The sequence below is a fragment of the Sarcophilus harrisii genome, chromosome 2 (genome assembly GCF_902635505.1).
Source record: "Sarcophilus harrisii chromosome 2, mSarHar1.11, whole genome shotgun sequence".
Lineage (NCBI taxonomy): Eukaryota > Metazoa > Chordata > Mammalia > Dasyuromorphia > Dasyuridae > Sarcophilus > Sarcophilus harrisii.
In genome coordinates this window covers 421,059,338-421,072,862 of record NC_045427.1, presented here as the reverse complement: position 1 = coordinate 421,072,862, position 13,525 = coordinate 421,059,338, and the positions used below count along the sequence as shown (strand labels likewise).

The window sequence follows — 13,525 nt, the reverse complement described above, 5'->3', positions numbered from 1 at the left end:
ATCTAATCACAAAATGGAGTGGATGTTAATGGTGTTAAGCCTGTGGCTTGGAGGATTTAAAGAATGGAAACAAGGAAGCAATGAACTATGGCCTGCCTTAGATCTTGATTCCAGAGGGAGTTCCAGGCCATTAATAAGGAGGAGAGGTTTAAAAAGGGAATGAAAAAAAAATTAAAAATAAAAAACAAAAGAAATCAAAATTACAGGGATGAGGAGAAACTATAGTAAACATCTAAGGTCCTTTAGGCTTCCAGGACATCTTTCCAGTCCTCTTTCCAGAGGGAAAAAGCATCAGTTTTTTCCCTGACCATCATCCCAGAGAATTCTCAGTGCCTGTTTCTTCATATGTAAAATGAAGGGTTTGATCACCTCTAAGACCTCTCCTTGCTCTAAGTCTATGACCCTCTGAATTAACCCAAAAGTTGATCCAGGGCTGATCAGACAGGAACATGTAAATATTAGGAGAGGAAGGGACATAAAGACAGGGGTGTAGGCTTAAGAAGGTACATATGTATAAGATTGTCAAAGGCAAGATCTAGTTGATGAGTTAAAAGACCAGTCAGGTAGAATTATACAACTCGGATAGAATCCACAGGATGAAGGGTGGGAGCAGAAGCTGAACTTTGAGCATTAGCTCTCATCAATCTACCACTTCCTTTCCCAGCAAGTTGGTTAAGCATCTCAGGACCCAAAACTACTCAGGACCCAAAGAGCATTAACACACTCAAAGCATTAACAAACTATTGGGGGGACAGGGGAAAGGAGAGATTATTAGGAGGGGATTATATACAAACATACTCTAGGAAAAAAAGACAGAAAAGGCCACTTTTACCTAGAAAGGTGAAGGAAGAGGGAACAGCACTTGAGTCAGACTTTCCTTAAAGGAAGAAGAGAAGGAAGGACTTCCAACATATGGAAATAAAGAATGTATATGCCAAGTACAAGGAACTTGGAGCCAATGCAGGAAATGTGATGACAGGACAAAATCCAATTGAAAGCCTGGCAGAGAAGGAACCCTAAGGAAAGATATTGAGATGTTAGAATTCATTGGGCTAGAGCTATTCTTGACCTGGCTATGTGGCTCAGTATAGAAGAAAACAATTTTTATTTGGTTACAGAACATCCATACAGAAAGGTGTGTACTGTTTAAAAATGATCTTTTTGTGCCTAGAGGTCACTGTGAGTGAGTGACACATTTTCAAGGAGGTATGAATAATAAGTAGGAAGAGAGGGAGGTTTGCCGGAGGCAGTATTGTTAGCTCCTCTAAGGAAACAGGTCTCAGTCCTACAAATACAAAAATACCTTTAGTCTTAAAAAAAAAAAAAAAGGGGGGGGGGCAATTACCTGAGTGAAGGAGTTGGAAAAAAATCACTTGAGTGTTTCTCAGTTCCTCAGATTCCATTCCCCAAGTCATTAAGTAATAACCATCATCATAGGATTATTAGAATTCACAATTGGAGAGGAGCTCAAGGATACATAGTCCTATCTCTCATTTTACAGAGGGGGAAACTGAGATCCAAAGAGGAAAAAGTAAAGCAACTTGTCTGGGTACAAAGCTCAAAAGTGGCAAAGTGAGAAAGGATTCCTTCTGGTTGTCTGGTATAATTATTCCTCACATCTGCAATAGCTTTGCACTGGAAAAACACATCCATGAATGATCTCATTTCATCCCAATAGCATCCCACATAAGGGAGGCAGAACAGGAATTATTATCCAGGTTTTAATTTTCATTTTATAGATGGGGAAACAGATACAAGGAAGGCTACCGGGAGTCAGATTTCTGGGGCTAGAGAAATAAAGTTGAAAGAAAAATCAAAAAGAAAGAAATCTCACCAGATTTATGTTACAAAGAGGTTAAAGGAATAAACTTTAATTCACTACAATGGGACAAATTGCACAAAAAGGCAGGAGAGATAAGCAAAAGGATCGTAGATCACGAACAGACCAAGTCCACCAAGTCAGACAAAAATTCTAAAAGCTACACTCTGAACCTACTCTCCGAACCTGTGACTTGAAGCAGCATGTCCCTAAAGAAATCAGTTCAGGAGAAATGAGTCCTTAGAGCTTTAAGGAGGAAAAGTCAAGACATGTGGTCTTAGAGGAAGAGAAACTCTGATGATGTAATGCCCTGGCTTAGCACTTTGCAGGAAGGTTTTTCAAGCAGGCTTAATTTTTTTTTTCTGCCATTTCCCAAAGTAGTCAGATCACTGTACTTCTGCCCCCTCAAGGGAGGGGAATCCAGGTAGAGCTGGACAAGATTGGTTTAGCTCCATGTCCATCATTCCAGAGTCAAAATTCTAAAGGTGCCCATTGGCATCCTCTGAATTCAGTTCCTAGGCCTACTAGGTTCTCTCTTCCCCTTCAGATAACAGAATCCTGCTGTTACCTAACAATAATAACTAATAGAATTTACATAATGCTTCAAGCACTCTACATATATTACCTCATTTGATCTTCAAAACAATCCTGGGAGGTAGGTGCTATTATCCCCACATAAGAAAATTGAGGCACACAGCATTTAAGTGACTTGTCCAAAGTCATACAGCTAGCAAATGTCTAAGGCAAACTCAAGTCTTCCTAACTCATTGTTCCATGCTCTATCCACTATGCTCCCTGCTAGTTTTTCCAAATCCAAACTGGCTCTCAGGAGGAGCCCAAAATTTATTCAAAGGATGGCTTTCTCCCTGAAGGAATCAGGCTTTTAACAAGGATCAAATTGAGAGATCTCAATCTAGTGAAGGATTCTCAATCTGGTTTGTTGTAGTTGGGTTTTTTTTTTTTTGACCACTTTGACAAACAAAAGTTTTTATGTGACTTCTCAGAAGAATGCTTTTTAAATACATAAAATAAACTGGATTGCAAAGGAAACCTATTATACTGAACTACAATTGCCAAAAAGTTAAAAAAAAATTCAGAAATCATAAGAACAAAAGATAAAGTAATCAATTCATTTAATATTTATTAAGCACTTCCCATGTACAGGGCACATACTACTGTGACTAAAGTTAGGGTTACAAAGGTAGCTATAACAAATTCTATTTATATATAAGAAATTTATGTCGAATGGATCTTATGTGGGGTGGAGAATAAGTAAAAAGCATATTCATAATACAAAAAGAGAGAAGGGGAAAAGTGAGGTCCAGGCAAAACACTTGGTGACATTTGGGGTTGAGGGGAGAAGGGTAAGAAGTTACCTCAGAAAGGCAGGGAGATTACGGAAGTTGCTACAAAGGAGCTACAGCATCTGAGGTCTTAAAGAAAAGGATTTCAACAGAATAAAACTCCTAGTAGTACAATTCCATCATAAGATTAATTGTTGAAAAGGAACCTAGAGGTTTTAAAAGGAGAAAACTTTAGGCCCAGAAAGGAAAAAGAACTAGACCAATATCACATGAGTGATAAATGTCAGAGTGAAGACCCGCATGTATACTTATTGTGTATCTAATTTATATTTTAATATATTTAATATTTAATATAATTTAATAATTAATATTAATATGATCTACTGGTCATCTTGCCATCTGGGGGGAGGGGAAAAATTGGAACAAGAGATTTGGCAATTGTGAATGCTGTAAAGTTACCCATACATATAACCTGTAAATAAAAGGCTATTAAAAAAAAAAAAAAAGTGAAGATCTGAACTCAGGTCCTCTAATTCCAAACTTATTCTTGCCATTCACTATGGAAGCTTTCTGCCGAGTTGGTGCAATTCACTCCCTATAGGAAGGTAGATTCCTATTCCATCTATGAGTAAGTCATTTCATCACCCCTCAAACGCTCCCCCCTCTTCTGAGCTTCCTTATTACCACCACCATCTTCTCAATCATTCAGTTTTAATACTTACTCCACATGTCCTTTCCATTTCCCAAAGTTTGTCATTCTATCTACACATCATTTCTTTTATAAATGATTTCCTCTCCGCTCACATAGCCACCACTCTAGTTCAGGCCCTCGTTACCTCTTGCCTGTACCACAATAGTAGCCTGTTTGGTCTTCCCATTTTGCATCTCTCCTGACTCCAAGCACTTCTCCACTCAGCTGCCAATCTGATTTTCCGCAAGTTTAGGATATGTCCTACCTCGGTTCCTAACTCCAATGGCTCTTCAAGAGCAAAGACCATTTATTTGGCACTGAAAATTCTTCTTACACTTTATTCCCTTCCACACTCTGCAATCTAGGCACAATGGTCTCTGCTGCCCCATGAAGAAAATACTCCAACTTGTATCAGTGCCTAGAACATTCTCCCTCCTGACCTCTGCCTCTCAGAATCCCTGACTTCCTTCAAAAGTCAACTCAATTGTCACCTTTTGCAGGATGATTTTCTTGTCCCCCCTCTTTCTTGAATCTGCTAGAAACTTCCATCTACTCTGTATGTATGGAATTGTGGGGAAATGGCAGCTTTTTTGGACCTAGATCGCCTATAAATATACCCAAAAGGAATAATTTAAAGTTTAAAAAATACTTAGCCATACCTATAAGCTCTTCCACACAATGCAAAATCCTGCAAAAATTTCATGGAAGCTTTAAGCAGAAAAAAGCCAGGATGGGTGGAAAATGAAGCATCAAACCCAACAGAGTTGGGCCCTGCAGTTCACATCTCAGTTACCATGAGAGACATGGCCAGGGAATAGGCAGCCCTTCCCAAGGCTCAGCAGGAGACAAGGCCAGACCAACACCTAGGGAGTCCATAGCTTGAGCCGCAAAAGAACAAAGGACCAGCATTGCACTTGAGAAGAAAAGCATCTGGGGGCCCTGCAGGAGGCCTGATACTAGCACAATGGTCCCGGCTTGTCAGCAAGCAACAGAGCCAACTAACTCGGCTCAGCACAAGGGGAGGGAGACTAAGAGAGCTGTCCAAGACCGAAGCCCAAACTGTACCACTAGAAGACTGAGCCCAAATCCAAGAAGTCTTACGGAATGTGGTGACTAGTCTTGGCAAACACATTTAAGAGGTTATTCTCATCTACTAAGGCGAGTGCATAAGGGAGCACAGTGTGACCCAAGCACAAAATTCCAGTTCAGAAACTAAGACTGGAGACTTAAGTAAACAGGAAAAAACTGCCAAACATAATGAAGAAACAGTATAGACTGAGAGAAACCCAAGAAGTAAGCCTGGAACAATAGATTCAACTCTACCTTAGCAGAGCCTCTGAAAACAGAATATTCTGTTTTCATTCTGTAGTCTGACTACAGTATGAGAGTAAATGAAACCAAAGATATTGTGTATATATTCTATATATGCTTGTTTATAGGTCATTTCTTTTAGAATTTAGAATTTCTTTTAGAATGTAAGCTTTTTTTTCTAATTATATACAAAAACAATTTGGATGCAAGCTTTCGGATGGCAGAGCTTACATTCTACTTTTGCTTTTCTTTGTACTCCCAGTGCCATACATAATAAGCTGTTAAAGTTTATTGACTGACTGATGGAAGACTGGCTAGGATCTTTCTTCTGCCTATTAGTAACCTATCCAATGTTCAAATCCCTGCTCAATGGCACCTTCCTTGTGAAGCCTTTCCAGATCATTGGCTGAAAATAAGCTTTCTCAGTACTTTGCTTTGGTTCTGGACCTATCCTGTGCAACCTTGTATTACACTTATCTATGAGGCAGCACAGTGTAAAGGAAGAAGCACTCACCTCTGAGTCAGGGATCTGGGTTCAAATCCTGACTCCAATAATAACTCTGTGACCTCAAGCAAGAAAATTAATTTCTTTAAGCATCACTATATCTATAAAATGATAATCATACTTGTGCAGCAGGCTTCTCAGAGTTGCTGCAAGGGAAGTGCTTTGGTTATAGTCCTATAGAAATAGGAGTTTTCCTTTATCTGTGTGTCATCACTGTCCCTACAGGACAGATCCCTAGTCTTATTCATCTGTGCTCAAAGCCATGCACAGAGCAGTTGGTTGAGAATTTATTGCTGAGTGATCAGATGAAGATATAATATATATTGTGCTGCATTCTGTGCCTGGTCAGTCCTGGTTCCCTGAAAGGGCACTGTGGTACAGTGGAAAGAATGATTAGAATCCCAGCCCGATCACTTTTTACCTGTATGACCTTCAGCAAAACCTTAATGAGCCTCAATTTCCTTCTCTATAAGGTAAGGAGTTCGGACTGGATGTCCTCTAAAGTCCCTTCCAGCTCTGCAGCTATGATCTACCAGTCAGTTTTACAGACAACAGTTGTGGGCCCATACATATGAAGAGGCTCTGGCCTGGCCAAATTGAGCAGGAGCTGACCTGAATTCGGTAAAACATGAAAGTGTACCAGAGAGCAGGCAGACCTGCTTTATTTCTCCAAACTGGATAATTTAAGGCACATTTTCTAATATTCACTGACAGAACAAAGAGGAGAGAAAAGCTATAAGATATGACCCATGTTCCCTTCAGTCTTCAAAGTGATTTGGTAAAACTGCAGAACATAAACAGATAGTCAAGTCCATAAGGTGGATAAAAGCAGGCAAAGAAATTGCATTTTTTTCTCCTGAGCAAATATACAACTAATGGAGAAGCCCTGATAGACCCTAACTGTTGTTGTTTGTTTTTAAGTAGAGCAGAAATCCTCCTGCAATATACATGTTGGATAACTGGCCATTCTTGAGACAAATTTATTTTTTAGAATGAGTGTCATTAACAGAGGCCAAGCTGCAAACTGGTCTCCTAGTCTCCAATCAATCCAGCATATGTCACTAGATTAATCTTCCCAATATACCCTGCCCTAGCCACATCTCTAACTTGCTCAGAAACCTTCCATGGTCCACCTCACTGCCTAGAACATAAAGTCCAACCTTAAAAGCTGACATTCAAAGACCCCATAGTTTTGCTCCAACTTTTCAGGAGTCTCATATTTTACTTTTCCTTCTCATGCACCCTAAATTGTCTGGCCTCAAAAGATTACTCTTTGTCCTTCATATAAATCTCATGCTATCCTGACAATACTTTATCTCAATAGATGGGAATGATATGAGCAAACCATCTCACATTTCACTACAAAGTATATAAAATGCTCTCCCCTCAAAACCTTTTGAGACAGGCAATACAAATATTCTTTATGCCCATTTTACAGAAGAAGAAACTGGGTCTCTGGTTAAGTGACTTACTGGGGCACAATCATAAAACAAACAAATGCCTGAGACAGAACTTAGAAGACCTGATTCCAGGTATAGATTTTTTTTTTCCTTCAAAATTCAAATGCTAAAATTCTACCTCCAGGAAGCCTTCCAGGATCTCCTTAAGCCTAAAGTGATCTGCTTCCCCTCCCCCCAATCCCCTAACATGACAGTTTTTGTGATATCCTTGAAGGCAGGGACTAAATTTCATTTATATAGCATATCAAATGAGACAATGTACTCTTTAAATCACAGAAGGCTAAATCAATGTGAGTTGTTTTTAGAATGATAGTGTGATACAGGTAAACAGACATTGAATCAGAAGCCTCTGATACTTATAAGCTTGTGTAAACCTCTCTCTGAACAAGTATGATATACTTTTAGTACCTATTTCACAGATCTATTGTACTGAATGAGATAGCACCAATAAGGCATGTTTGTAAACTAAGTCATTATATAAATGAGTTATTGTTATAGTGAACAGCCTAATACTGGGCCCAAGTATTGATAAATGAATGAGCTTTACTTGGGAAGGAGAGGAAAGGCTGAACAAAATTAAATAATGTATTTTAAAAGTTTCTTTCAGCTAGGAACAGAATCTGAGAAGCTAATTTTTAGTGCAAAGCAGCTAGGTGGCGCGGTGAATAGAGTACTGAAGCTGGCATCAAGAAGACAGCTTCCAGAGTTCCAATCTGTCCTCACTTAGTAGCTGTCCAAGTCTCTGGGCAAGTCACTTAACCCTGTTTGCCTCAGTTTCCTCATTTGTAAAGTGAACTAGAGAAAGAAATGGCAAACCCCTCCTGACCTTTGCCAAGAAAGCAACAAATGGGATCACAAAGAGCTGAATAGACTGAAATGACTGAACAGTAATTTTAATGCATGTCATGGCCTGAAGGGAACAAAAAGTTATGAAAAATCTCTTTAGAGTGAGTCTTTATGATATGAGGTTCAATTAAATAACTAGAGCCTCCTCAGGATATTCTTTTAAAAGTCCCAAAATACAGAACTGGCTTATTTGCACTATATGGTTTTGCTTTTTTTTTTTTTTTTTCCACTATAGTCTGGGCAAATCTTGCTTAGAGAAACCCTTCCCCGATAGAGGTGAATAAGAGAAACGAACCCTTTTGATCCCTACAAGTTACAAAGGAAAGTAAATAAATAGATTAACAGATACAAATAAAAGCCCACAGTAAAAAAAAAATCTAAACAAGAAACTAGAAAACAAGGAACAAACTCCTTTAGGATAAACATTATTAGCAGACAGCAGCAAATGAATAAGCAGACTTATAAATTTGAACTTTTAATAGAATACTTAGTGAGAGTGAAGTAATGAATTTATCTTGACAGGTAACTAGTAGGGTTTTTGTCTTCACAAATGGAGTCTGTGGAATCTTCAATTGTCCGAACTAGAAAAAATTTCATCACGTCTTATATGGAATATGAATTCAAACTCTGGTCATCTGCCTATAAATCTAGGGGTCTTCTTCACTTCTTAGATTGTAAACTCCTTGAGATCTTACTTCACAATGTTCAATCCTGGCCATGGAGCAAGAACTGGGAAGCTCAGGATTCACTGGGACCTAAGGAAAGAGTCTGCTTAAAAGACTAACTTCATAATACTTTAAAGCAAATGTAAATTTTAAAAACATCAATGAGACCAAATACAATGTGAATCAGTGGGACTAGCTGGATCATTCTCCTACTCAGAGAACAATGAAAAATGTGGTGGAAAGAGCTTCAAACAAGAGCTCTAGGAGCCCAGGAATCTTGGAAGCTACTCCTAGCTCTGAGATGAATTTTACATGTTAGCTTGATCAAGTTCCTTCCCATCTCTGGGTCTCAGTTAACTATGTGTCTCATTTTCACAATCACAATATTGTCAAAGAAAAACTTCAAAACACTGATCAAATCAAGATGTGACCTATCAAGTTTTCACAAGAACAATAGTGAAATAGATGTTCTGCCTCTAAGCAGAGAAGTAGCAGACTATAGAATGAGGTACACATTTTTAAATGTGGCCAATTTTTTCCCCCCTTGACTGAATACATTTATTACAAAGAGAAGATGTCACTGAGAAGTGACAGTAATGTAAAAAACAATAAGAACATCAATAAAACTTTTTTTTAAGGAATCTCAGAGCTCTTCTAATCTAGCTAACCTTAACAAGAATCTCTTCTAGATCAGTGGCAAATGATAGTCACTGAAGAGCAATCATTTTAATTTGGGGCAGTTGTAATTGTTAGGAAATTTTCCCCTTACAAACCTAAGTATGCTATTTCTATCTATTGCTCTGTTTTCTGGGACAAAGAAAAATAAAATTATGTGACAGCCTCTCAGATACATAAAGACAGTGATCACATTCTACCTAAGACTTCTCTTTCTAGGCAAAAACACTTCCATTTTCCACATCTTATCATCAAATAGCATGGTCTGCAGTCCATTCATCAACATGGCTGTCTTCCTTCAGGCAGGCTCCAGATTGTTAAATCCTTCCTAAAAATATGGTGCCTAAAACTGAACACAATATCTCAGATGTGGTCTGACCTGGGCAAAGTGCCAGGGGACTATCACCATCCTCATTCAGGATACTATGCCTCTATTAATGCAGCACACTACTGAATTAGCTTTTCTGAATGCCCTATCACACAACTCATTTGGGGCTTGCAGTCCACTGTAAATCCAAGATTTTTGACACAAAGCACTTTTGTCTAGTCATGCCTTCAGGAGGTATTGTGGGATGATGGGAGAAAAAAACCAACGCAACATCTCAGGAGTCAAAAAACCCGTGTTTCCATCTCTGACACTATCTCTAAGACCTTGATCTCTCCCCTGACCCTGTTTCCTCATTTGCAAAATGAAAGGATTGAAATGGTTTGTCCCTTTCAATTCTAGATCTATGGTCATCTCCTAAATTGCAGAATTTAGAATATAGAGGGAATTTGGAGGAATTCTAGCCCTCTTATTCTACAGGTAAGAAAAGTGTAATTCAGAAGGGCTTTACTCAAGATTGCAGTAAGTAAACAGCATTACCAGAAATTAGGCCCACAAATTTATTCCTGATATGACACCATGGATGTCACTTTTTGCCCCCATAAAGGCTGCTTTTAATTCAACTGAGTAGACAGGGAAGCTTGGAAATATTCTGGGAAAGGGACACAGAAACTACCTAGGAGTTGCCATTAGTAATGATAGGAAAAGTGATGGAGGAGGAAGAAACACCAATCTTTTCTTTACTTCCAATTCTTCTAGTCCAATCCTTATATAATCACAGAATCAGACTGAACAAAAAAGGCAATAGAAGATGCTTTGGTTGAATCCTTTCATTTTACAGATAGTGAATCTGAAGTTCATAGAGGAAAAACAGTTGTAGAGTATCCCCTGGCCAGACCTTCTTCCCTGTCCTTTTACTGCATTATAAAGACCTTTACCATATTAAGTCATTGCACACCCAGTTTCCTGTCATTTTATCCCAGAAACCTAAAGAAAAGCCCCAAAGAATAATAAATAACAGGTATTTATATAGCTCGTAGAGGTTTGCAAATCTTTACAGTTACTTTTTTGATTCTCCATTATTTCCATTTTACAGAAGAAACTAAGTCTCAGGAATGTTAAATGACTTGCCAATAGTCAAAACACTAGAACAGTATGAGCTTAAACTCTGGACTCAAAGTGAGTCCAAAGTGAGACAATATGCCAGACTGCCTTTTTAGCAACACAGATCATTATGATAAGACTAGTATTGTTAGGTTCTTCTGGTGATCACACAACATCCTCATTATCTAAATCTTGATCTCGTTTCTCCATCCCTGAGCAGTTATTTGGGTCACCGAAGGCCCCAGGAGTTCACTGTCATACTAACTCCCTTTGTCCCTGTCTCTTATCTTCAGTCACCCAGAGCAAGGCATCTAATATCAGCTGCCTCCCCCCCACCCTTCTTCTATCTTCTTTCTTCACCCTTAGAATCCCTGTTTATATCAAATAAGAATGTGAGGAACTTTTCACAGGCCCAGGCTTTCAGCCAAATGCTGCCCCTAACTGGGTTCTAGCATCCTGGATCAGGATTCCTGCAGCTGCCAAGAACTAATCCTTCCCTCTCCCCAGCTAATCCATCTCCAGGGTCAGCACGGTCAGGGGAACAATATTTTAGAAAGGTGATCCACCTAAGCAATCCTCTTGATCTATCTACCATAGGGAGTTTTTAATTCAGATCTCACTCTCCTCTAGACAGGGCCCCAAGCAATCTGAGGAAAAGATCTGGACTAAAAGGTCAAGAAAACTGGGTTCAGATCTTAGCTACTTTACTTGGGTTTGTCACTTCCCCTCTGACTATGCATTCTGCTCAATACAATGAAGCTGACTGGACTAGAAGAACGCTACCAGCTGACTCCTCAGGAATAAGCAGCTTACTTGGGAGTTCTTTCCCCCACACACATAGAGAAAGCAATATTTAATGCTCTTTGCATCCAATTCAGGAGAGGCTTTGAGTCACACTCACTAGTCTGAGACGCTAATAATTTCTGGGAGTTTCAAAGGCAGAGGGAAGATTTGAGTTGAAAGTCCAAACTTGGATACCTTATTCTCCCACCAACCCGGCTTTCCTATTCAACTCCTTTAACCAAAGAAACGCCAGATCCTCCCTTCTGATAGATTCCTCAGTCCGCCCAGCCCCCTTTTCTCATCCAGCTCTCCAGGATCTCCAGCTGAGACCTCTTAAGGACTGAGAGGCCCTTCTAGTTGTTTAGCCAGCTCCCAAACCGGTTTCACACAGGATGCTAGAACTGTAAGGGACCAGAGTTTTCATTCAATCCTAACTCCAAACATATCAGGAGGGACACCCTGCCAGGAATTTCCCCAGAGAGTTCAAAGAACTAACAGGATGGCAGCAATCCAACAATCCCATTCAGCAAGCCTACCCAAGTGCTGGAGACAAAAGGAAACACAACGCCAGCCCTCAAGGATCTTACATTCTACGGGATGGTAAATTTAGAGCTAGATTACTTTCCACCTCAGGTCTCCAGATGCGATCTCTTGGACAGGAATTCCCCAGAGTTCCCCAAGTTGGGTTTAGGAAAGAATTGTTGTCTTTTCCCTCCTCCTGAAATATCCCTCCTTCCCTATTGTTCCCTTTTCCGAGCCCAGAGTAACCAGTGGAGGCAGTGGGAGGAACAAAAAGTCTGAAAATAAATTAATTTAATGTTCTCTTTGCGTTTTCGATGGCCTGGGGGAAATAATTCCTTGGCCACCTAAGACTGGGGGCTTGGACCGGTGACCTCTTTTAAGTTTTGTATAACTCGCATTAAATTACAGAAATTACTTTTTCGGTGCAAGGGTACTGCAAAGGAAAAACAAAACAAAACTGGAGGAGCATCACCCTAGCAAAGGCTCCGCGGGCTCTGAAGTAGGAAACAACTTCTCCCGAAGCAGCAGCCTCGGTCCTCGCCCAGGCGGGAGAGCTGACTACCTGCGGCCCGGTTCCCGCCAGCCCCACCACGCTGGGCCCCGTCCTGCAAGAGCGGCCTCCCAACCTCAGTCCGGAAGAGCCGGGGAGGGCGCGTCTCACTGCGGGGAGGTCTGCCCGCGCGGCTGCAGGCCGAGGGGAAGGATCGGGGCCCGGGGGGGCCTCTCCAGTCCGCCGTAGGGTCCGAGGCCAGCAGCGTCCCTGCGGAGCAGCCCAGGCGCCATCGCCACCTCCCCTCCTTCCAGCTCGCTCCCTCCTCCCTCCCCCAACTCCCAGGCCCGGCCACGAGAGCAGCCCCAGGGGCCACTATCGTCGCCCGCAGCGAGCCGGAGCCTGGGGCGGCGGCTCTCGGGACCGAGGCCCGAGAGGGGCGCCCCGGAGCCGCGCTCGGTGGAGGGTTTCCAGCAGCCAGCTCGGGGCCCGCCGAGGCCTCGGGGCCCCTGCCCCGCGAGCGCCTCTACTTATTTATGTATTTACTCTGTCCCGGGCCAGCACGTGGTTCCCTCCAGGAGCTGAAAGTGTTTCTAAAAATAGGAGGGGGTGGGGGTGGGGGTTGGGGGGTGGCTTAGCAATCTAAGAAGGAAAACCACCCAGAAAAAAGGAAACGAGACCCACCCGAGACCGCTCCACGCCCGAGCCCCACTCACCCAGCGAGGAAAGGTCAGGAGCAAAAAAGGTTCCGAGAAACAACGAGAGGCGGAGGCGGGGAGGAGCGAGGGCCGGGTGGAGGAGGGGACCAAGAGGCGGGAGCACCCGCGAGTCTCGCACAGGCTGCAGCTGAAGCCCAGGGGCGGGGGCTGTTGGGGGAACTAATGCAGGGGTGGGGGCCAGAGAAGATTGGCGGCCCCCGTTGTCGTCGTCGTCGTTGCCGCCGCTGCCGCCTCCAGCAGGCCCCCCGCGCACACCGCTGGGGAGCCCGGACGCACTGACAGCGGCGCCAGTCGGGCTGTGGCTAG

General features: G+C 41.8%; 1 protein-coding gene across 2 annotated transcripts in view; it reads right to left on the bottom strand.

The window, feature by feature from the left end:
• RALY (RALY heterogeneous nuclear ribonucleoprotein) overlaps positions 1 to 13,315 on the bottom strand; it is a 60,256-nt gene extending 46,941 nt beyond the window's left edge. For both annotated transcript variants that reach the window (XM_031953875.1, XM_031953876.1), the window contains exon 1: positions 13,217 to 13,315. The gene's annotated coding sequence lies outside the window, so the exon portion shown is untranslated. The remainder of the gene's footprint in view (positions 1 to 13,216) is intronic.
• Positions 13,316 to 13,525: the final 210 nt, after the last annotated feature.